The sequence below is a fragment of the Kogia breviceps genome, chromosome 15, assembly GCF_026419965.1.
Source record: "Kogia breviceps isolate mKogBre1 chromosome 15, mKogBre1 haplotype 1, whole genome shotgun sequence".
In the NCBI taxonomy this organism is placed as follows: Eukaryota; Metazoa; Chordata; class Mammalia; order Artiodactyla; family Physeteridae; genus Kogia; species Kogia breviceps.
Window position 1 is genome coordinate 54,196,155 of NC_081324.1, and position 23,361 is coordinate 54,219,515.

A 23,361-nucleotide genomic window follows, 5' to 3' on the forward strand; every position below is an offset into this window, starting at 1 on the left:
TGTGACCCAAGATATGGTTTATCCATGGAGAATGTTCCGTGAGCACTTGAGAAGAAAGTGTATTTTGTTGTTTTTGGATGAGATGTCCTGTAAATATCAGTTAAGTCCACCTTGTTTAATTTACCATTTAAAGCTTGTGTTTCCCTTTTTATTTTCATTTTGCATTATCTGTCCATTGGTGAAAGTGGAGTGTTAAAGTCCCCTACTATGTTTGTGTTACTGTCTATTTCCCCTTTTATGGCTGTTTGCATTTGCCTTATGTATTGTGGTGCTCCTATTTTGGGTGCATAAATATTTACAATTATTAATCTTCTCTTGGATTAATCCCTTGACCATTATGTAGTGTCCTCTTTGTCTCTTGTAATAGTCTTTATTTTAAAGTCAGTTTTTTCTGATATGAGAATTGCTACTCCAGCTGTCTTTTGATTTCCATTTGCATGGAATATATTTTCCATACCCTCACTTTCAGTCTGTATGTGTCCCTAGGTCTGAAGTGGGTCTCTTGTAGACAGCATATATATAGGTCTTGTTTTTGTATCCATTCAGCTAGTCTATGTCTTTTGGTTGGAGCATGTAATCCATTTGCGTTTAGGGTAATTATCGATATGTATTTTCCTATTACCATTTTCTCAAGTGTTTTGGGTTTGTTATTGTAGGTCTCTTCCTTCTCTTGTGGTTCCTGCCTAGAGAAGTTCCTTTAGCATTTGTTGTAAAGTTGGTTTGGTGGTGCTGAATTCTCTCAGCTTTTGCTTGTCTCTAAAGGTTTTAATTTCTCTGTTGAATCTCAATGAGATCCTTGCTGGGTAGAGTAATCTTGGTTGTAGGTTCTTCCCTTTCATCACTTGAAATATGTCTTGCCACTCCCTTCTCGCTTGCAGAGTTTCTGCTGAAAGATCCACAGTTAATCTTATGGGGATTTCCTTGTTACCCTTTCTGCTTTTAATATTTTTTCTTTGTATTTAATTATTGATAGTTTGATTAATATGTTTTTTGGCGTGTTTCTCCTTGCACGTATGCTGTATGAGACTCCCTGTGCTTCCTGGTCTGATTGACTATTTCCTTTCTCGTATTAGGGTAGTTTTCAACTATAATTTCTTCAAATATTTTCTCAGTGCCTTTCTTTTTCTCTTCTTCTGGGACCTCTATATAATTCTTATGTTGGTGCATTTAATATTGTCCCAGAGGTCTCTGAGACTGTCCTCAATTCTTTTCATTTCTTTTTTCTTTATTCTGCTCTGAGGTAGTTATTTCCCTATTTTATCTTCCATGTCACTTATTCGTTATTCTGCCTCAGTTATTCTGCTGTTGATTCCTTCTAGAGAATTTTAAATTTCATTTATTGTGTTGTTCATCACTGTTTGTTTGCTCTTTAGTTCTAGGTCCTTCTTAAACATTTCTTGTATTTTCTCCATTCTATTTTCAAGATTTTGGATCATCTTTACTATCATTACTCAGAATTCTTTTTCAGGTAGACTGCCTATTTCCTCTTCATTTGTTTGGTCTGGTGGGTTTTTACCTTGCTCCTTCATCTTCTGTGTGTTTCTCTGTCTTCTCATTTTGCTTAACTTACTGTTCTTGATGTCTCCTTTTTGCAGGCTGCAAGTTCATAGTTCCTGTTGTTTTTGGTGTCTGCCCCCAGTGGGTTGTGTAGGCCTGCTGGTGGAGAGGACTGGTGCCTGTGTTCTGGTGGATGAAGTGGATCTTGTCTTTCTGGTGAGCAGAACTGCGTCAAATTGTGTTTTTTCGGGTATCTGTGACCCTATTATGATTTTAGCCAGGCTCTCTGCTAATGGGTGGCGTTGTGTTCCTGTCTCGCTAGTTGTTTGGCATAGTTTGTTCAGCATTGTAGCTTGCTGGTCATTGAGTGGAACTGGGTCTTAGCGTTGAGATGGAGATATCTGGGAGAGCTTTCACTGTTTGATATTACATGGAGCCGGGAGGTGTCTCCTGGACCAATGTCCTGAATCAGCTCTCCCACCTCAGAAGCACAGGCCTGACATCTGGCTGGAGCCCCAAGACCCTGTTAGCCACATGCCTCAGAAGAAAAGGGAGAAAAAAAGAAAGAAAGAAAATAAATAAATAAAACAAAGTTATTAAAATAAAATTTTTTTTAATTATTAAAAATAAAAAAATTAAAAAGTAATAAAAAAATTTAAAAAAGAAAGAAAGAAATGAAGAACACAACCAAACCACACAACAAATCCAGCAATGATAACAAGTGCTAAAAATTGTACTAAAACAAACAAACAAAAAAGAAAACAGGCAGACAGAACCCTAGGAAAAATGGTAAAAGCAAAACTATACAGACAAAATCAGACAAAGAAGCGCACACATACACACTCACAAAAAGAGAAAAAAATATATATCTATATATAAGAAATAAAAAAGGAAGAGAGCAACTAAATTAATAAAAAATCTACCAGTGATAATGAACTCTAATTACTAAACTAAGATAAACATAAGATCAGAAACAAATTAGATGCAGAAAGGAAACCCCAAGTCTACAGTTGTTCCCAAAGTCCACTGCCTCAATTTTGGTATGATTCATTTTCTATTCAGGTATTCCAGAGATGCACGGCACCTTAGGTTGCTTGTGGAGATTTAATCCACTGCTCCTGAGGCTGCTGGGAGACATTTCCCTTTCTCTTCTTTGTTAGCACAGCTCCTGGGGTTCAGCTTTGGTGTAGGTCACCTGAGGGCGTGTATTCTTCTCTCAGACAGGATGGAGTTAAAGGAGCAGCTTATTCGGTGGCTCTGGCTCACTCAGGTGGTGGGGGGAGGGAGGGGTACGAAATGTGGGGTGAGCCTGTGGCGACAGAGGCTGGCGTGACATTGCAACAGCCTGTGGCACGCCATGTGTTCTCTTGGGGAAGTTGTCCCTGGATCACGGGAACCTGGCAGTGGTGGGCTGCACAGGCTCTTGGGAGGGGAGGTGTGAAGAGTGACCTGTGCTTGCTCACAGGCTTTTTGATGGCTGCAGCAGCCTCCTTAGCATCCCATGCCTGTCTCTGGTGTCCGTGCTGATAGCCATGGCTCGTGCCTGTCTCTGGAGCTCATTTAGGTGGCGCTCTGAATCCCCTCTCTTTGCACACCCCAAAACAATGGTCTCTTGCCTCTTAGGCAGTTCCAGACTTTTTCCCAGACTCTCTCCCGTCTAGCCGTGGTGCACTAGCCCCATTCAGGCTGTGTTCACGCAGCCAAACCCAGTCTTCTCCCTGGGGTCTGACCTTCGAAGCCCGAGCCTCAGCTCCCAGCCCCCGCCCGTCCCGGCGGGTGAGCAGACAAGCCTCTCGGGCTGGTGAGTCCTGGTTGGCACCGAACCTCTGTGCCAGAATCTCTCTGTTTTGCCCTCTGCACCCCTATTGCTGTGCTTTCGGTGATTAGCTCTGTGACATTTGACAAATGTAGACAGTTGTATAATCACCACCACAATAGAGATTTAAAATAGTTTCTTCACCCCCATAAAGGTCGCATGCTCTTTATTATACAAATCCTCCTAACATCTCCATCCCCTCTCAAGAATTGGTCTTATGACTGTACTTGCAAGAATGTCAGATAAATGGAATTATACAGCATGTGCCCTTTTGAATCCAGCTTCTTTCACTTACCAGGATGCATTTTAGTTTCACCCATGTTGTGTTGACCAGTTGTTTTTCCTTTTTATTGCTGAGCAGTGTAACATTATATGGATGTGACAGTTTGTTAATCCATTCTCTTGTTGAGGGATGTTTGGGGTTTTCTCCTGTTTTGGCTATTGTAAATGTTCATAAATAGAGTTTTATATTTTTATTATACTTGGGAGTAGAGTTGCTGGGTCACATGATAAGTATAGATTTGCTTTTTAGGAGGTTGCTCTGCATCCTCAACAACACTTGTTATTGTAGGGGTTTATTTTTAACCTTTTTAATAGACATTTAATGGTATCTAATTATGGTTTCATTCACATTTCTTTAGTGACTAGTGATGTTGAGTATATTATCACAGGCTTATTTGCTGAAACACTTGTTCAAATTTTGTCCATTTTTTTGTGGTTGTTTTCTTATTAAAATTTGAGAATTTTTTGTTAATATATTTGAGATATATCTTTTATCAGATATGTGATTTAAAATATTTTCTACCAGTATGTGACTTTCTTTTTCATTTTATTAACAGTGCCTTTTGAAGAACAGATATTATTAATTTTGATGAAGTCTATCAGTTTTTCTTTAATGGACCATGCTTTTGATGTCATGTCTATGAAATATTTGCCTTAACTAAAGTAATAGAGATTTTCTCCCATGTTTTATTCTAGAAATTTTACAGTTCGGGGTTTTGCATTTGTTTTGCACACATTTTCTTAGCAAGAATAGTAGGAGAAGGGGGAATTTAAATTGAAGATATTATAAAATAATGCATGCTTTGTGAAAAGACTGAATTCTATAGTATCTGTTATAGACAGTGCATCCTCAAATCATGCCATGTAGAAATATGTTATAATATAAATAAGCTTTTAATTTTGTCAGTATTTGTTAAGATTATTTAAAAGAAAAATAGTGTCAAAACATAATACTGTCCTAGGGCTTGCCTTTCCTCCTACTTGGCAATATATTTATCTTGGACAGCTGATCATTTTAGTACAAATAAATTTGTTTTGATTTTCAGTGACTATATAATAATACCTAGATTAAATAACTCTCATTTTGATGAACTTTGAAGTTCTTCCTTTTTTTTGCTATTGTAAATGGTTTTATGTAGTTTTGTCTATTTCTGTGACTATATCTCTAGGATAAATTTCTCAAAGTGAAATTGCTGGATCAAAGACTATGTAGTGTCCATACAAAAATTTCCCAGTTTTTTCCTGTATTATCTTTTGAAGCTCTTTCTTTTTGATCCAAGACTCAAAGTTCACAATTGAATTTAATTTTCTGTCTCTTTTGCCTCTTTTTAAAGTGAACTTGAATATTTAAAGAGCCCAAGCCATTCAGCTCATAGAATGTCACACATTCTGGAATTGCTTGCTGGTTTCCTCATGATTTAATACTGGATAAACATTTCTTACAATAATGCTACATAAGTGATTTATTCTTCTTAATGTCTTATATCAGGAGGTACATAAATGTTAGGTTATCCCACTGTTGGTGACCTTACTTTTGTTACACTTGGTTACAATGATGACTGTCAGACCTTTTAATTGCCAATTCCCCTTCAGTAATCAACAATCAATCTATGATATATGATACTTTGCTACTATGATAATCTCTTTCCCAGTATTCTCTTACCCAGGGGTTTAGTGTCCATTGATGATCCTGGCCTAAACCAAATATTACAATGAAGAATGGTCATTTTCTAATTCTGTCCTACATTAACTAGCTAGCTTCCTTCTTCCTCTTTATCTCCTTCTTTCATTTAAAAAAAGTATCACTGTAAACAAATTATTTGTAGTATTATATTTGTTATACCCTTTACATTTGTTAGTCATTTTTGGCTGCTGACAGCTCTTGCAAGCTGGCTCCTGGGTCATTTTGGTTTGACCCCATTAATCACTGAGCAGTCCCTTGCTTTCTGGAACTACAAGCTGTTCCAGGTTCTCCTACTTTTTCTGCACCACACCTGGAATCAGCTGTTTTCCCAAAGAGCTCTAGACCATTTCGAGAAGAATGATATTTAGAAAACAATTTCTGGGTATAATGTGTTCATTGTTACTGAAGTGGCATTTCTTGTAGATCCTTTCAGTAGGTAAACATGTTACTGAGTGCAAGCTCCTACTCCTTGTTGCATGACAGGTCAATAAATCCAGAGACAGGTGTTGGGGCAAGAAATAGTGATTTTATTTGGAAAGCCAGCAGACTCAAAAAATGGTGGATTAGTGTCCCAGAGAACCATCTTACCTGAGTTATAATTCAGGCTTCTTTTATGCTAAAAGGGGAGGGGAGTGTGGCTGGTTGTTGCAGACTTCTTGGTGCTTGCCAGTCACCAGAGAGGGTGTGATAATCCTATGCTGTTGCAGCCCTCCACTTAGGTCTGGTCACAATGGTCCTGTAAACCTCCAACAAGACTGGTTATTTTCTGTTCTGCAACTTTTTGTCTTTATATGAATGGAAGAATGTTATACCTTTAAAGCTCAAGCCTGGGAGGCAGAACATTGAGACAGGGCTATTATGTATATTTCAGGATATAGGTAACATTCTTTTAGGAAACGTGCAGAGCCACCATGACTCAGCAGAGGCAACAGAGCACAAAAGTTAGAGCTAGAGGAATAGATCCAATATAGAGTCAGGTTTGTTCTTCTCTGTTACAGATAGAGCTTTAGGTAATGTATATCTTGCAAATAACATGAGTTCATACAGATATTTCCAGTCAAATGTAATAGTACAGTGTTTCCTTACTGATATTTTTAAAGTTTTGTACTTGAATATCCTCTTGCTTACAGTGAAAATCCTAGACTCTAATGACATTATTATATTTACATATTAGCTTTAGACTATATGTACACACACAGATAATAGTTTTAGAATTACACTACTAATATTTCCACTAATAACAAACTTACTAAGTCAACTTTAAGACCTCTTTGGATTTATTTCTTTCCTTGAAATAGTACATTAATTTCTGTATCTGGAAGTTCTCTTTTTAATTTATATTTTCAGAATCAATGTTATCAATTTGCTATGGAGTTATGTCCATTTATTTCTCTCTGTATATGATTTAGGGTTTATTTTTTCCTGCTTTTGGTTTAATTTTATTTTTGAATATGTGAAACATGATAAAATATTGTTATGTTTCAAAACTTAGACTATAAAGAAGTGGTACACTTGTTACCATTTCTGTCCTTCCATGTTCCCATCTACCCCATCATTTTCATTATTTTATGGCTTTTCCTTCCATCCTTTTCTTCCTTCCTCCCTCCCTTCATTTTTCTGTTTTTTTTGGCACCGAAGTCATATATTGTACACAACTGTTTTTACCTTTTCACAATGACTTATACTGGTAATTGCTCATACCAGTTTATAGATTTTTCTTGTTCTCTTTTGTGGTGGCAGAGAATTGGAATTTTTTTTTTTTTTTTTTTTTGTGGTACGCGGGCCTTTCACCGCTGTGGCCTCTCCCGCCGTGGAGCGCAGGCTCCGGACGCGCAGGCTCAGCGGCCATGGCTCACGGGCCCAGCCGCTCCGCAGCACGTGGGATCCTCCCGGACCGGGGCACGAACCCGTGTCCCCCGCATCGGCAGGCGGACTCTCAACCACTGTGCCACCAGGGAAGCCCGAGAATTGGAAATTTGAATTAGTTTACATTTCCATCAAAAGTGAGTGGGGTACTGGAAGCACAGATGAGTCCTGGCCTTCAGAGATCTGTTAAGTTGACAGTATGACAGACAGCAAGATATAACATCCTAAGACTCACAAATGCAGAGACCTTTACCCTAAATTTACTAATTGGACAAGCATGGAACAAGTGAAAAGAGTGGCCCTCCTTTGCTCCCTGCTGAGAGTGAAACAGGAGTTCCATTCCCACTGAGGCAATGTAAGGAACAGGCTACTCTCCAACAGCAACGTTTGGGCCATTATGCATATTTATTGGCAAAATTAGGGTCATACAATTTCAGGGTTGTGGGAAGCACTTCCTTTACTCCTAACAGACTCTTCTCAAAAGTCCAGTTTGTTTTGGAGTTATTCCAAAGCAGTATTTGGATTATGTAAGCTTCCTGGGGCATAAAATTATGCCATCACAAAGGGACTTATTTGCTGTTGCCTACCCTATTGATAAGGACAGGGAGAAAGACTTCCTGAGAGTAACAGGACAAATGATGCCTGTCACTATCACAACTGTTGCCAGTGAAGATGGGTGGTTTCTCTTTCCTTAGAAAGAAGCAAATATTTACTCTCCTAGTTATTGTAAAAATATTTCACTTTATGCTGTCCCAGTACAGTTTTATTTGATTGCAGAGCCTGATGTGCTCCACCATGAGGAAGGAAATAATGAACAAATCCTTCTTTTCTTAAATATATATGCACCTAACCCTGTTAGAAATGACTTACACATATGTCAGTTTGTTTGCTGTAATGAGGCACCAATATCTACTTTGCCAAGTACTCAGACCTGAAGTACCACTGGGGGTTTGTAACACTGTTCTGAAATGTGGACTGTAAAATAAAAATGAAAAATCTATTTAATATATTTATCTAGACCAACAATCTAATATGTGTATTACTTTAGAAGATCTTAAAATATGAGCACCAAAAACTGATATTAAATAGTTTAAAACTTTTTAATGGCTTTACTTTCCCCCATGGAGATTAAAAATTTGCTATAGTATGTATTGTGGAAAGATAGAATATTTACAAAGAAAGTAAGTGCAACCAAGGACATCACATTTGCCAGTTTTTACTATTCTTTCCAGTTTCCTTTGGTCTCCTAAATAGTTAATGCTGTATGTTAACATAATTTCCCTCCACTTAGAAACAACATATACTCAGAAATCCCACATTTTAATTAAGAGACTCTTATCCAATGAAGAGGTCCTGTCAGGACAACCTTTTTTACTTTATGTCAACTTCCTTTTCTGACTACAGATTAATTACAGATAAAATGATTTGGAGGATTAGCCAGAGGACTATTTCTCATCTTTGTTAACATTACTCTTTCTTTTCTATTTATAAACAGTGAGTACACTGGCTATAAAAGAATAATATTGGTACTATCCATTAAGTGCTCTCTATTATTGAGTATTCCTATGAATTCTTACCACTTGTGAGGGTAAGGTGACATTTGGCTATAAGGTGAGCATTCTTTATGCAAAGGAACTTCTATCAAGAAAATGAAAACAAGATGAAAGCAATAAGAGAAAGGCTCTTCCTTATGGATTATTCACTCCCAAACACATACAAACAAAACCGTCTGAAAACCAATTAAAGCATTAAGCACAGCAATTGTGTTTTATCTAAAGTACATTAGGAGCCACATAGAAGAGGTGTTATAGCAAAGTACAAATGAGTCTGAGGAAGGCCGGTGAATTTTCAATAGGAAGTTAGTGTTGACCCTTGATCCCTGGAACTTTTGACAAAGTAAACTGTAGGCCAAGGTATGGCTGGATTCTACTCCTTGGTTTCTGAAATTCCTACCTAATGTCATCATGTTTATCAGCACTTTTTGGCACCTGGATCAGAACAAACAAATCTAGAAAGGGACTCAGTGAAAAAGCCAAATAGGAATTGCATACTTTGAGACTTCTAACTATATTTTTTACTCTCCTGAATCTTGAAACATGGCTAAATATGTTTTCACACACACACACACACACACACACACACACACACACACACTCTCTCTCTCTCTCTCTCTCTCTCTCGCTATATATATATATATATATATATATAAAATTGCTAGGTGTATAGAGGCTATATACATGTCTTGGAGTTGGAATTGGAGAAGTTCAGTTTCAAGGAATCAGTTATCACAGCATCAATTTTGTTGTGACAGGAAAAAAAATAACAATCTTTAGCATCACTTAGCAGTAGGCAACAAGACTATGAGCACAACTATTTAAAAACTTTGCCTAATTTTTCCATAGTTTGCCAGATGAACTCTTCTGTAAGATGTAACTTTAAATTAATGGGTTATGCCTCCTTAATGTTTTTTAGCCATCTCAGAAAGAAAGAAAAAAACTGTTTTGGTTTCATCTCTTGACCCTTGAGAGATTCCAAGAACAACCATTAGTCTTAAGACTGGATGACTAAGGGCAAATCTTAGTAGATGAAACAGCCTGGTCCTCATAAGCCTCTGAGATTTTTATATTCCTTAAAGTTATTCTAATCATTTTGCAAGTGGTTTTAGTTTGTCTAATTTTGAGAAGTGACTTGAGAATTATAACTCAAATTTTTGCATTCTGTTGTGTTCTCTCAAAAGACAAGGACACACAGAAACCTGCAGAAAGTTCCATGATAATGAGAAGTAATGTGAAAATGTCTCCATTTCACACTATATTTAATGATTAATTTGTTTTTTCAAAAGTATCCATTACCCATATGACTATCTTTTTTGTTTGCATATGAGTTCATATAATACAGAAATATAAATATGCTATGAATCTCACCCATGTGTTGTTATATCTGCTACCTGATCTCAAATTCTGAAGAAAGATGATATGTTTGTTCAGAAACTAAGCAGGCCTTTTGCGTTATTATGCAAAGATTTTCCTGCCTGAAGTTTAATTGTTTTTCAGATAAAGTCATAATGTGGTTTTAAGGTTTTCTTAGTTGGAAAGCAACAGAGAATGTCTCCGGTCAATTTTAACCAAAGGACATTTTTGGAAGGATAGCCAGGCATCACAGAATTAGTAGGAGACCACAGAGCAAGGCTGAGAAAGCATCAAGAGGCAAACTATGAAAGCAGTGATCATTTTGAATACACTAAAATTATAAAATTCTGATAAAAATGTTACTTTTAACAGAATAGTAGAAAACATCTCAGAGACAAAAACAAGTATATACAATGATCATAACCAATGATCAATTATTTAAATTATGTTAAGAATTTTAAAAGTCAGTATGAAAAGCACAAAACTCTTAATAGAAAAGTACATAAAGGAAACGAGCAGGCAATACACAGAAGAAATTTAAATGTCTAATAAAAGTGAGATGCTCAACCCCACTGGAAATGAAAATAAAATTCAAAGTGAGATTTTTGGTTCATATCTATCAACCTGATCAAGATTACAAAGGCTGAGAAAAAAAAAGATTACAAAGGCTGAAAATGCTAAGTGCTAGTGAGGGTCTGGAATAAGGGTACAGCGTGTACACTACTGGTGGTATTATAAATTTGTTCAACAAGTTAATAGAGTGACTTGCTAGTATCTGGTAAAGCTAAAGAAACTTTCCGCCTCTAGATATGTACTTTACAGTAACTCTTATACATGTTTATATAGAGAGATGTATAATAATGCTTATGGCAGCTTTTTATGTACAAGCAATAATATTAAAAAACATAAATGTCCATAGACAGGAGAATAGATAAGTTACTTTTGGTATGTTCATATAATGGAAGATTATCAAAGGGAGAAAACAAAACTAGAGTTACCTATGTTAATATGGATGAATTTCCAAAATATTTTCTTGAGTAAAATAAGTTAAAGAATAATGTGTGGCATTTGAGCCATAGACAAAAGCCAAAGCGCAATGTCTTTTTTCTCTCAGCCTTGCTTTTAAAGCCTTCTGACTGATTAATTCAGGTCCACCCAGTTATTCTGGATAATCTCCCTTGCTTACACTCAACTGATTAGGGACTCCAGTGACATCTGCAAAATCCATTCACAGCACACCTGGACAAGTGTTCCACTGAATCACTGGGAACTATATCCTAACCAACTTGACATCTCAATAAAGTCATCACAATGAGGTTAATAAAATATTTAAAACTTCTGTGAGACAAGTTGGCAAGTTAGAGTTTTCTACATTATTTCTGGGTGAGTTAGGGACACAAACACATGGTGGATTGGGAGTGGGAACTGATACTGGTAGCATCTAGTGAGCATTCAGAAAATAATTATTGAATGAATGAATGAATATATTCAGGTGACTCTTGGGGGTTAGCTATATTGTGTATAGGTATCTTTATGAAGTTGTTGCTGGGGAGATCATCATAGAAAGAATTGTCAGTTTTAAGTATTGTTTTCCTCAGGCCTCAATCTTGCTGTGACATGAAGAAGGCTTTTTACACTGACTCCAAAACATTTCTGTTTTTATCTTTTAATAATATTGCATGAGGGGCGAGTTTCTCCAGCCATTTTCTGTGTCATATCAGTATCTTATTAGGTGTTAATAGGTATTCTGTGAAAAACAGGTTCCAAGGTGAAACAAATTTGGTAAAAAATCAGGATAAGCCAGGTAACAACCAGTACAAATCTTAGTAATTTAAAACAACCATGTTTTGTATCTCACTCACAAATGTCCGTTTGCATCAGCAGCAGCCTCTGGTCTGTTACTGTTACTGCCTTTATTCTGAGCCAGTAGGACAGAGAAGCACTGTGTGGAATTGTGTGTGTTGCTTGGACAGAGGTAGAAAAGAGCAGGGACAACACCCTTTGGCTCTTAATGCCTCTGTCTAGAATTGACACATGTCACTTCTGCTCACATTTCATTAGTCAAAGCAAGTCAATGTCTCTGCCTTGAAGAGGGTAGGGAAGATGAATGCTCCTGCAGCGAGGTAGACATTATACCATCTACCACGAAAAGTAAACCACAGGGCTTAATAGAACCTAGGAAGTGCTAAAATGTGTGATAAATAACAATGAACACATTTAATCTTCTGCCAGGGCTATTGACACAGTATTAACCAATTTATTAGAATACAGATAGAATCTTTCCTTCTGTTAATGAGAGAGGGCAATGTATTATAGGTAGGTAAATGCATGGACTCTGATGTCATGCTGCCTGGGTGCAAATTTCACCCCTGATTAGCTAGTGACCTTGGGCAGATTTCTTAGCTTTCTCAACCTTCAGTTGCCTCAATAATGTCTCTTACCTGATGGGTTTCTTGTGAGGATTAAATGCACATAAATCACTTATTCACTTTCTGGCAAGTTATAAGCTCTTCATAAAACTCAATGGGGTTCTGAGGAATGCTGAAAAACAGTGTTATAGGGTTTTGTGTTATTCGTTTACGAAACAGAAGATTTTACTCCATATCCTTAAACATCAAGAGTCCAGTGTGTGGTAGTAGATAAGGATCATGAGAGGAATTAATCAAGGCTATTGAAAAAGCCCGAATGAGCAGGACAAGGGGGGTGGCACAGGACAGGAAACAAGGAAAGTAGGGCAGCCAGGAAGAGTGACCCTGGGGAACATTATATTTCTTTTATAGCTTGGAGAGCCAGAAAATTGAGTCTTTTGAAACTTCCCATAAAACATTTAGTAAAGCCCATGTGGTGCAGCTAGAGTTGTAATGAAATAAGAGGTGATTATTCTTCATCACCAGAATGCTGGCACTTTAAAGGGGCAACATGATACCCATGCTTGTATTGATTGAGAGCATGTTACAATTGGCCAATATGTGTCAGGTACCACTAGCTACATCATTGTCGAAGTTTTCTTTTTCCTGTGGATTTTAATGATCTTTTCTTATTATGAAATATTGGCTAAGAGATTAGATATAGGGCAGATAGATAGCAAAGCTTACTAAGTTTTTATATTCTTGGAAGTATTGTTATCTTATTTACTTGATAGCTTCAAGATTTGTAATTATTTCCAAAGATTCAAATGTACATTGATTATGAGTTGTCTTAAGGAATGTTGCTATGGAAAATTACTGATTCTTATAATTATTTTTGGGTGAGGCCATTTTTTTGTACTGGAATAAACAAATAATGTCTACTTATTTAGGGTTTAAGATTTTCTTATTTTTATGTGAAAAGGTTGATTAAATTTTCATACCACCGTTACATAATTTCCAAATAAACAAAACATGTTTCTTCCATCTCCTCAAAATAGGAGGCCTAGAAAACAAAAATAATTTCTTATAAAAAAGAAGATACACTTTTATTAAATGTCAATCAGTAGATTTCTCATAGAATTTATATTTCTCAACCAGGAGATTAACTTTGATGGAATTAAATTAAAGTGAGTAATTTGCATAATAATAGATTTCCCAGTGTTCCTGAAAAACATATTCACACCTAGTATACTCTCAGCTTGAAAGTATGATGTTCCTTTGAGATCTGGGGACTTAAATAATTCTCAGAAAAAGAACTGGAACAAGTGTCCTATCCTCTATCCATAAATCAATGTATAACTCAGTCATGCTGAAGAAGGGATAACTCAGGTGATATGGCTCTCTGACAGTCTTCAGCATTGACTGAAAACAAAATAATTGCTTAATTGTTTTCAGAAATATGCAGTATTTTGTTATGGTTTCCACTCTTAAAATGTTAGTAGACAATATTATGTCACATAAACACATGGAAGAAATTCAGATGCCTTAACATATATTAAGCAAAATAATTCTGGTACCATTCATCTCAGGTGAAATAAGCTTACAAAGCATAGTCCTTTTGGAGCCTCAAGGTAAACTATGAATATTAAATGGTCAACTTCCAATCAAGTATGTTACTCTGTTTTACTTTTTTGGAGATATTGATATATATCTATGTATGTACACACACACACACACACACACACACTATACATATTTTTTAATTAAAAAAATTTTAATTGAAGTATAGTTAATTTACAAGATTGTGTTACTTTCAGGTGTACAGCAAAGTGATTAAGTTTTATATATGAATATGTCTTTTTCAGATTATTTTCCATTATAGGTTATTATAAGACATTGAATATAGTCCCTGTGCTATACAGTAAATTCTTGTTGCTTTTCTATTTTACATATAGTAGTTTGTATCTGTTAATCCCATACTCCTAATTTATCTCCCCCCGCCCTTTCCCCTTTGGTAACCACAAGTTTGTTTTCTATGTCTGTCAGTCTGTTTCTGTTTTGTATATAGATTTATTTGTATTATTTTTTAGATTCCATATATAAGTGATATCATATAGTATTTCTCTTTCTCTGTCTGACTTATTTCACCAAGCATAATATTTTCTGGTCCAACCATGCTGCTATAAATGGCAATATTTCATTCTTTTTTATGGCTAATATTCTCTTATATATATATATATGTATGTATGTATGTATGTATGCCACATCTTCTTAAACCAATTACCTGTTGATGGGCACTTGGGTTGTTTCCATGTCTTGGCTATTGTAAATAGTGCTGCTATGAACATTGGGGTGTATGTATCTTTTCGAATTAGAGTTTTCATCTTTTCTGGATATATGCCCAGGAGTGGGATTGCTGGATCATTAGTAGCTCTATTTTTAGTTTTTTAAGGAACCTCCATTCTGTTTTCCATAGTGGCTGCACTAATGTACATTCCCACCAACAATTATACATATTTTATATATACTATGTATATATGATTTTCTAATATTCAAAATTCCTGGGGCTAATAAAGGAAAAAGCTATTTACTCAGTTATCTCAGGCTCAAAGTTCACATTTTAAAGGAGACTCAAAGGACTTTGCAATTCCTATATCACAGCAGGTATTGGTTACAAACTCTAAGCTATAATTATTTGCCTTTGTGTTAAGTTTGAAACTCATTTTGAAACTTTCTCTTTTTTTGGTGAAACTGCTTCTTTTTCTGGGTGGACATTGAACCATTTAAACTTGATCTACGTCAGATACTTGGCTTCTTTCCCTCCTTCATTTCCCAGATCAGCAGAGGGCTGGTAAATGTTTCAACACTATGAGTAGATTAATTGACTAAATCTTTACTGAAAAGTTTTAGCATCTAATTGCCATGCTATTTATAATGTCTTACGAAAGTGTATTATCAGATTTATCCAAAATTTATAAATGATTCTGATCAACACTAAATAATAAAATTGGCTGATGAGCAACTATGTTTATAATCAAGTAACAATTCTCTTTCATGTGAATAGTAGGTGGGGCATTCCATGAATGCATCTCAACACAAAGAGCCCTCTCTCAGTGAACTCCCATATGACCTACTGTCTATAATATATATCACACCCTTTACTGCTTTACTTTGTAACTATGGGTATATTTGTCTCGTTCATCTTTTAAATTTGCAAGTCTCTGGTGAGCAAGACTGAGATTATACACATCTTTGCATTTTTAAATGTCCCTTAATAACTCACACCATGTCTTGAAAAATAGATGAGCTCAAAAAACATTTGTCCATGAATGAAATAGGAGAGAGAAATGATAATTTATTATTGGATTTATTCTAAATGTTTCAATATGATGAAAAATTGTGTTTGGTTTCAAATAAAAAAATAAGTGAAGTTAAATGCAAATTCCTGCTCAAATGAAAACATTTCACTCCTAATGTGAATCCCAGATTACTTTAAAATCTAATGTGCTAGTAGGAAACAAAGAGAAAGTAAAATATTCAGATTAGATTTACTTTGGAAGTTGAAGAAGGAATTTATATACTTAAGTTTTGAGATGTCTCATGTTTTCTCATTACCAAATAATTTTTAAAAGGCAAGTCTAGGATTGATGTGGTTTGAGGATTTGGTGATAGATTCTGGGCTTGAAACCAAAGCACTGCTCAGTATGGGTTGTCCAGAGACACTGGAATTCTCTGCTTGTTCAATCTGTAGGACTGAATCTCAGAAAGGAGAAGGTAAAATGCAAGCACGTTATCTTGAACTGCTGTTGGATGTTAACAATGAGCAGAATAAAGATATCTTATAAGGATATTATCATGGTTTTGCAAGGCAAATAGGAACAAAGACTCTATTTTTTTTATTCAAAGAAGATTTTCTGTGAGGACATTAATTATAATGAAACCTTGAGTCCTGAGGGAAGTGGCTTTGAATCTTTTTTTATTTTCAGAATGTTTTGAGAATTTGAAGAAAGCTATTTTACTCTGTTTCCATAAAAACAAGGAATATCAAAAATACATTTTGCAAATTAACGTTAGGGAGTTCTTGGTCACCCCTGCCCCTGCAAAACTCTTTCACTGGTCTGAGCTAAGACTCCTAATCCTGTAGGGCACACCTCATACTGAGAACAGGATTGGACCAGGCACACGCTTCTGGTCTAAGAACTGAAATGGTTCTTAGCTCCTTTCATGTAGACCATGCACCTCATGTTATCATCATGTCCCACCAGTACAGCAGTGAGATGAGGCAAAGAGAGTTCAGAGCTGAGGAAAAGAGGAGGTTTCTTTCCCATGTCCGAGCAGGACTGGCCTGAGGATCCCGTGTAGGTTTTCCTGAGGTGGTGGTGGGGAGGGAAGGGATGGAGGAGCACGGATTACTGTGTTAGGGACATAAGAGAAAATAGCTCCAAACCAGCAGGTTAGAAAACAAAAGAGTGCAAAAAGGATAATACAAAAAAATATTTCAGAAGGGCCATGTGACAAGGCTGTGACATTTTTTACTTCTGTCATGAAGTAAGAATACTTAGATGTTAGCACCTCGACCCTGTTGCACACCAGTGCTTTTCATTTTCTGGAGTAGAATACGGGAGGTGAGAGCAAGTTTCCCTGGTGGGCGTTTCAATTATTGGCACTTTAGGCGGTGCTTGTTTTACAGATTTTCACAAGAAAGACTTGGCTGAGATGGAGGAAAGCCAAAGGGGAAGTGAGAGAAGCCTAGCTACCGTTCTCAAACTCCAGGGTGCAAATAGGATTGACCCCTAGAAATTCTAATTTAGTATTTCTGGAGGGGGAATGAGGAATTTATTCTTTTAATCAACAGTCCTTCATAATTTGATCCTGACAAAATTTTGATACCTGGACAATATTTTGAGAAACACTGAGCTATGGTGTAATGAATGCCCAGGAGCAGTGGATCTGTCAGAAGTAATCAACTGTGTGCCTGTGTGTGCATGTGTGTGTGTGTATATGTGCTTGGGGAGGAGGTGGTCAGGCTTTTGTTCTAAAGGTGAGATGGCAGTCAGAACAGTATTCACACTACCATGCAAAACAGACAGCTAGTGGGAAGCAGCCTCATAGCACAGGGAGATCAGCGTGGTGCTTTGTGACCACCTAGAGGGGTGGGATATAGGGAGGGTGGGAGGGAGATGCAAGAGGGAGGAGATATGGGGATATAAGTATATGTATAGCTGATTCACTTTGTTATACAGCAGAAACTAACACAATAATGTAAAGCAATTTTACTCCATAAAAGTTGTTAAAAAAACACATTTAGTCATTAAAAGTAATGCATCTCTCTTAATAAAGTAAAGAATATAGAAAAAAAATAGAAAAAAAGAAGACAGTATTCATTTAGGCAACACATGTTTCCATGCTGGGCACCTGTCTAGGCCCTTTGGATCTATTAGGGCAAAAATTCCTTATCCTTATGGAACCTAAATTTTAATGTGGGGGAGTGAGAGTGTAACTAATACACTTAATAAATAAATGGTGTGTTAGAAGGAGAAAGACACTATGGAAAGAAAGATAATTAGATCAGGGTAGGGGCATCAGAACTGCCTGGGGGATAAATTCTAATTTTATATTGGGAGATCAGGGACAAACCTCATTGAGAAGGTGATGTTTTAGCAAAGACATGAAAAAGGTGAAGAAATTGACCATGAGAATATTGAGGAAAGAGCATTCAAGGAGAGCCTCGCATGGGTTCCAGGGAGGGGTTGAGTTGCTGTGAGGCCGGAGGGATGAAAGCTAAAGAGAGAGAGAGAGAGGAATTGAATGGGGTCAGATAATATAAAGCCTTGTAGCCTATTGTTTACTCAGGAAGAAATAGTCATTAGAGGGTTTTGCGAGAAAAGTCATGTGATATCTCTTATATTTTTAAAGAGTCACTCTGCTGTGTTGAGAATTGACTATGGCTGGTGGTGCAAGGTGGCATCAGTAGAAATTTGGGAGGAATTCAGAAGAAAGATCACCAGGGGTGGTGGTGAGAATTAGTAGAAATATGGATATATTTTGAAGATAAATTTTTAAAAAATTATTGAATAAACATGAGATACAATAGAGGTGGTACAATAGAGGGGAATAAAGAGTGACTTCATGATGTATGGTCTCAGGTACATGGAAGGATAAAGTTGCCATCAACTGAAATGAGGAATATATTGAGAGAGAAGACCATAAAACCCCCAGCTGTCTACTATTCCCAATAACATGATTTAGAGCATTCAGTGATGCAAGACATGAATTTACTTCCTTGACCTACTAGATAGAGGTGATTTGAACCACCCATTGAACCCCTGTTTCCTTCCCCTTAAAGTGAAACAGCATCTGTTCTGTTTACCTTGTAGTGTTTTTTTTTTTTTTTTCTTTCTTTTTTTGGGTGAGGAACAACAGAGATAATAAGTGTGAAAAAGTTTTAGTGTGTTATACTAGAAAGTTGTAAGATATAATTTTGCCTAGACTATACTTAATAGGTCCAAATTATGAGTCTTTAACCTAACTGTAGAAATGCAATAAAATACAAATGGTGCTATTTGTTTTATACCTAATAGATGCCAGGCATTGCATAAAGTGATTTGAATATACTATTTCTAATTCTTATAGCAATATCACAGATGTGGAAATGAAGTTCAGAGAATATAAGACAATGCACAAGTTTGTGAGAATAATAAGTAGCATAACCATTATTTCAATTTGGCCTCCATCCCCTATAACATACAACCTCCCTAAAGTAGAGAGAAAATCCCCAACTAGAAGTGACATATTGTGGTCCTGTTTTCTTTTTAAAAATGCTACAAATAATATTACTGTGGCAAGAGAACAGTAGCATCTAGGCTGAAGGTAAATGACCCTTTTAATACTTTTTGTAGTATTTGTCTGGTTTTGATATCAGGGTGATGGTGGCCTCATAGAATGAATTTAGGAGTGTTCCTTCCTCTGCAGTTTTTTGGAAGAGTTTGAGAAGGATAGATGATAGCTCTTTGATAGAATTCACCTGTGAAGCCATCTGGTCCTGGACTTTTGTTTGTTGGAAGATTTTTAATCACAGTTTCAATTTCATTACTTGTGATTGGTCTGTTCATATTTTCTATTTTCTGTTCATATTTCTTCATGGTTCAGTCTTGGAAGATTATACCTTTCTAAGAATTTGTCCATTTCTTCCATGTTGTCCATTTTATTGGCATAGAGTTGCTTGTAGTAGTCTCTTATGATGTTTTATATTTCTGTGGTGTCCATTGTAACTTCTCCTTTTCCATTTCTAATTTTATTGATTTGAGTCCTCTCCCTCTTTTTCTTGATGAGTCTGGCTAAAGGTTTATCAATTTTGTTTATCTTCTCAGAGAACCAGCTTTTAGTTTTATTGATCTTTTCTATTGTTTTCTTTGTTTCTAGTTCACTTATTTCTGCACTGATCTTTATGATTTCTTTCCTTCTACTAACTTTGGGTTCTGTTTGTCCTTCATTCTCTAGTTCCTTTAGATGTAAGGTTAGATTGTTTATTTGAGATTTTTCTTGTTTTTTGAGGTAGGATTGTATTGCTATAAACTTCCCTCTTAGAACTGCTTTTGCTGCATCCCATAGGTTTTGGATCATTGTGTTTTTGCCGTCATTTCTCTCTAGGTATTTTTTGATTTCTTCAGTGATCTCTTGGTTATTTAGTAACATATCATTTACCTTCCATGTGTTTGTGTTCTTTACGTTTTTCCCCTCTAGTTTGTTTCTAATCTCATAGTGTTGTGGTCGAAAAAGATGCTTGATATGATTTCAATTTTCTTAAATTTACTGAGGCTTGATTTGTGACCCAAGATGTGATCTATCCTGGAGAATGTTCCATGTGCACTTGAGAAGAAAGTGTAATCTGCGGTTTTCAGATGGAATGTCCTCTAAATATCAATTAAATCTATCTGGTTTATTGTGCCATTTAAAGCTTGTGTTTCCTTACTAATTTTCTGCCTGGATGATCTTTCCATTGGTGTTAGTGAGGTGTTAAAGTCCACCACTATTATTATCTTACTGTTGATTTCCTCTTTTATAGCTGTTAGCATTAGCCTTATGTATTGAGGTGCTCCTATGTTGGGTGCATATATAATTGTTATATCTTCTTCTTGGATTGATCCCTTGATCATTATGTAGTGTCCTTCCTTGTCTCTTGTAACATTCTTTAATTTAAAGTCTATTTTATCTGATATGAGTATTGCTACTCCAGCTTTCTTTTGATTTCCATTTGCATGGAATATCTTTCTCCATCCCCTCACTTTCAGTCTGTATCTATCCCTAGGTCTGAAGTGGGTGTCTTGTAGACAACATATATATGGGTCTTATTTTTGTATCCATTCAGCAAGCCCGTGTCTTTTGGTTGGAGCATTTAATCCATTCACATTTAAGGTTATTATCAATATGTATGTTCCTATTACCATTTTCTTAATAGTTTTGCGTTTGTTTTTGTAGGTTTTTTTCTTCTCTTGTGTTTCCCACTTAGAGAAGTTCCTTTAGCCTTTGTTGTAGAGCTGGTTTGGTGGTGCTGAATTCTCTTAGCTTTTGCTTGTCTGTAAAACTTTTGATTTCTCCATCAAATCTCAATGAGATCCTTGCTGGGTAGAGTAATCTTCCCTTTCATCACTTGAAATATGTCCTGCCACTCCCTTCTGGCGTGTAGAGTTTCTGCTGAGAAATCAGCTGTTAACCTTATGGGAGTTCCCTTGTATATTGTCATTTTTCCCTTTGTTGCTTTTAATAATTTTTCTTTGTCTTTAATTTTTGTCAATTTGATTACTATGTGCCTTGGTGTGTTACTCCTTGTGTTTATCCTGCCTGGGACCCTCTGTGCTTCCTGGACTTGGGTGGCTTTCCCATGTTAGGGAAGTTTTCAACTATAATCTTTTCAAATATTTTCTCAGGTCCTTTCTCTCCCTCTTCTCCTTCTGGGAGCCCTATAATATGAATGTTGGTGTGTTTAATATTGTCCCAGAGATCTCTTAGGCTGTCCTCAATTTTTTTCTTTCTTTTTCCTTTATTCTGTTCCACAGCAGTTAATTCCACCATTCTGTCTTCCAGATCACTTATCCGTTCTCCTGCCTCAGTTATTGTGCTATTGATTCCTTTTAGTGTATTTTTCATTTCAGTTATTGTATCGTTCATCTCTGTTTGTTCTTTAATTCTTCTAGGTGTTCTTTAATTCTTCTAGGTCTTTATTAAACATTTTTTGCATCTTCTCATTCTTTGCCTCCATTGTTTTCCTGAGGTCCTGGATCATCTTCACTATAATTTTTCTGAATTCTTTTTCTGGAAGGTTGCCTATCTCCACTTCATTTAGTTGTTTTTCTGGGGTTTTATCTTGTTCCTTCATCTGCTACATAGTCTTCTGCCTTTTCATTTTGTCTATCTTTCTGTGAATGTGGTTTTCGTTCCATAGACTGCAGGATGGTAGTTGTTCTTCTTGCTTCTGCTGTCTTCCTTCTGGTGGATGAGGCTAAGAGGCTTGTGCAAGCTTCCTAATGGGAGGGACTGGTGGTGAGTAGAGCTGGGTGTTGCTCTGGTGGGCAGAGCTCAGTAAAACTTTAATTCACTTCTCTGCTGATGGGTGGGGCTGAGTTCCCTCCCTGTTGTTGTTTGGCCTGAGGCAACCCAGCACTGGAGGCTACAGGCTCTTTTGTGGGGCTAATGGTGGACTCCAGGAAGGCTCACACCAAGGAGTACTTCCCAGAACTTCTGCTGCCTGTGTCCTTGTCCCCTTGGTGAGCCACAACTGCCCCCTGCCTCTGCAGGAGACCCTCCAACACCAGCAGGCAGGCCTGGCTCAGTCTCCTATGGGGTCACTGCTCCTTCCCCATGGGTCCTGATGTGCACACTACCCTGTGTGTGCCCTTCAAGAGTGGAGTCTCTGTTTCCCCAAGTCCTGTCAAAGTCCTACAGTCAAATCCCTCTAGCCTTCAACATCTGATTCTCTGGGAATTCTCCCTCCCATTGCTAGACCCCCAGGTTGGGAAGCCTGACGTGGGGCTTAGAACCTTCACTCCAGTGGGTGGACTTCTGTGGTGTACGTGTTCTCCAGTTTGTGAGTCACCCACCTAGCAGTTATGGGATTTGATTTTATTGTGATTGTGCCTCTCCTACTGTCTCATTGAGGCTTCTTCTTTGTCTTTGGGTATGGGGTATCTTTTTTGGTGAGTTCCAGTGTCTTCCTGTCAATGATTGTTCAGCAGTTAGTTGTGATTCTGGTGCTCTTGCAAGAGGGAGTGAGTGCACGCCCTTCTACTCTGCCATCTTGAACCAATTTCCAGATCTTGTTTTTTTTTTAATACTGCTTATCTTAAATAATTTTATTTCTCCTTTTATCCTCTCACAGACTTATTTAAAAGTCAAATATCTTCTACTTTTTATTAGAGGAAAACAAAATTCTTTAACATGTTTCTTTCAAGTGCTATAGGTTATGTATGAAGGAAACTCACCATACTCCTACTTCTAAATACCCTTACTCGTTGGGAAACACAACAGGAGGCCACAGACAGTTATTCCTAGAATAATATTAAAGGTAGGAACACAAACATGAATATTTAATACATGGTGAATTAGTCATGGTATTTTACAAAATCACCTCCTCAGGTCTCTAGTTTAATTACTCTTCTTTATTAAGTAGTCATATTTATTATTACTAGTATTATTATTTTTAAAATTTTTATTAAAGTATAGTTGATTTACAATGTTGTATTAGTTTCAGGTGTACAGCAAAGTGAATCTATTATACATATATCCACTCTTTTTTAGATTCTTTTCCCACATAGGCCATTACAGACTATTGAGTAGAGTTCCCTGTGCTATAGGGTAGGTCCTAACTGGTTATCTATTTTATGTATAGTGGTGTGTATATGTCATTCACAGTCTTCCAATTTATCCCTCTCCCTCCTTATCCCCTGGTAACCATAAGTTTAT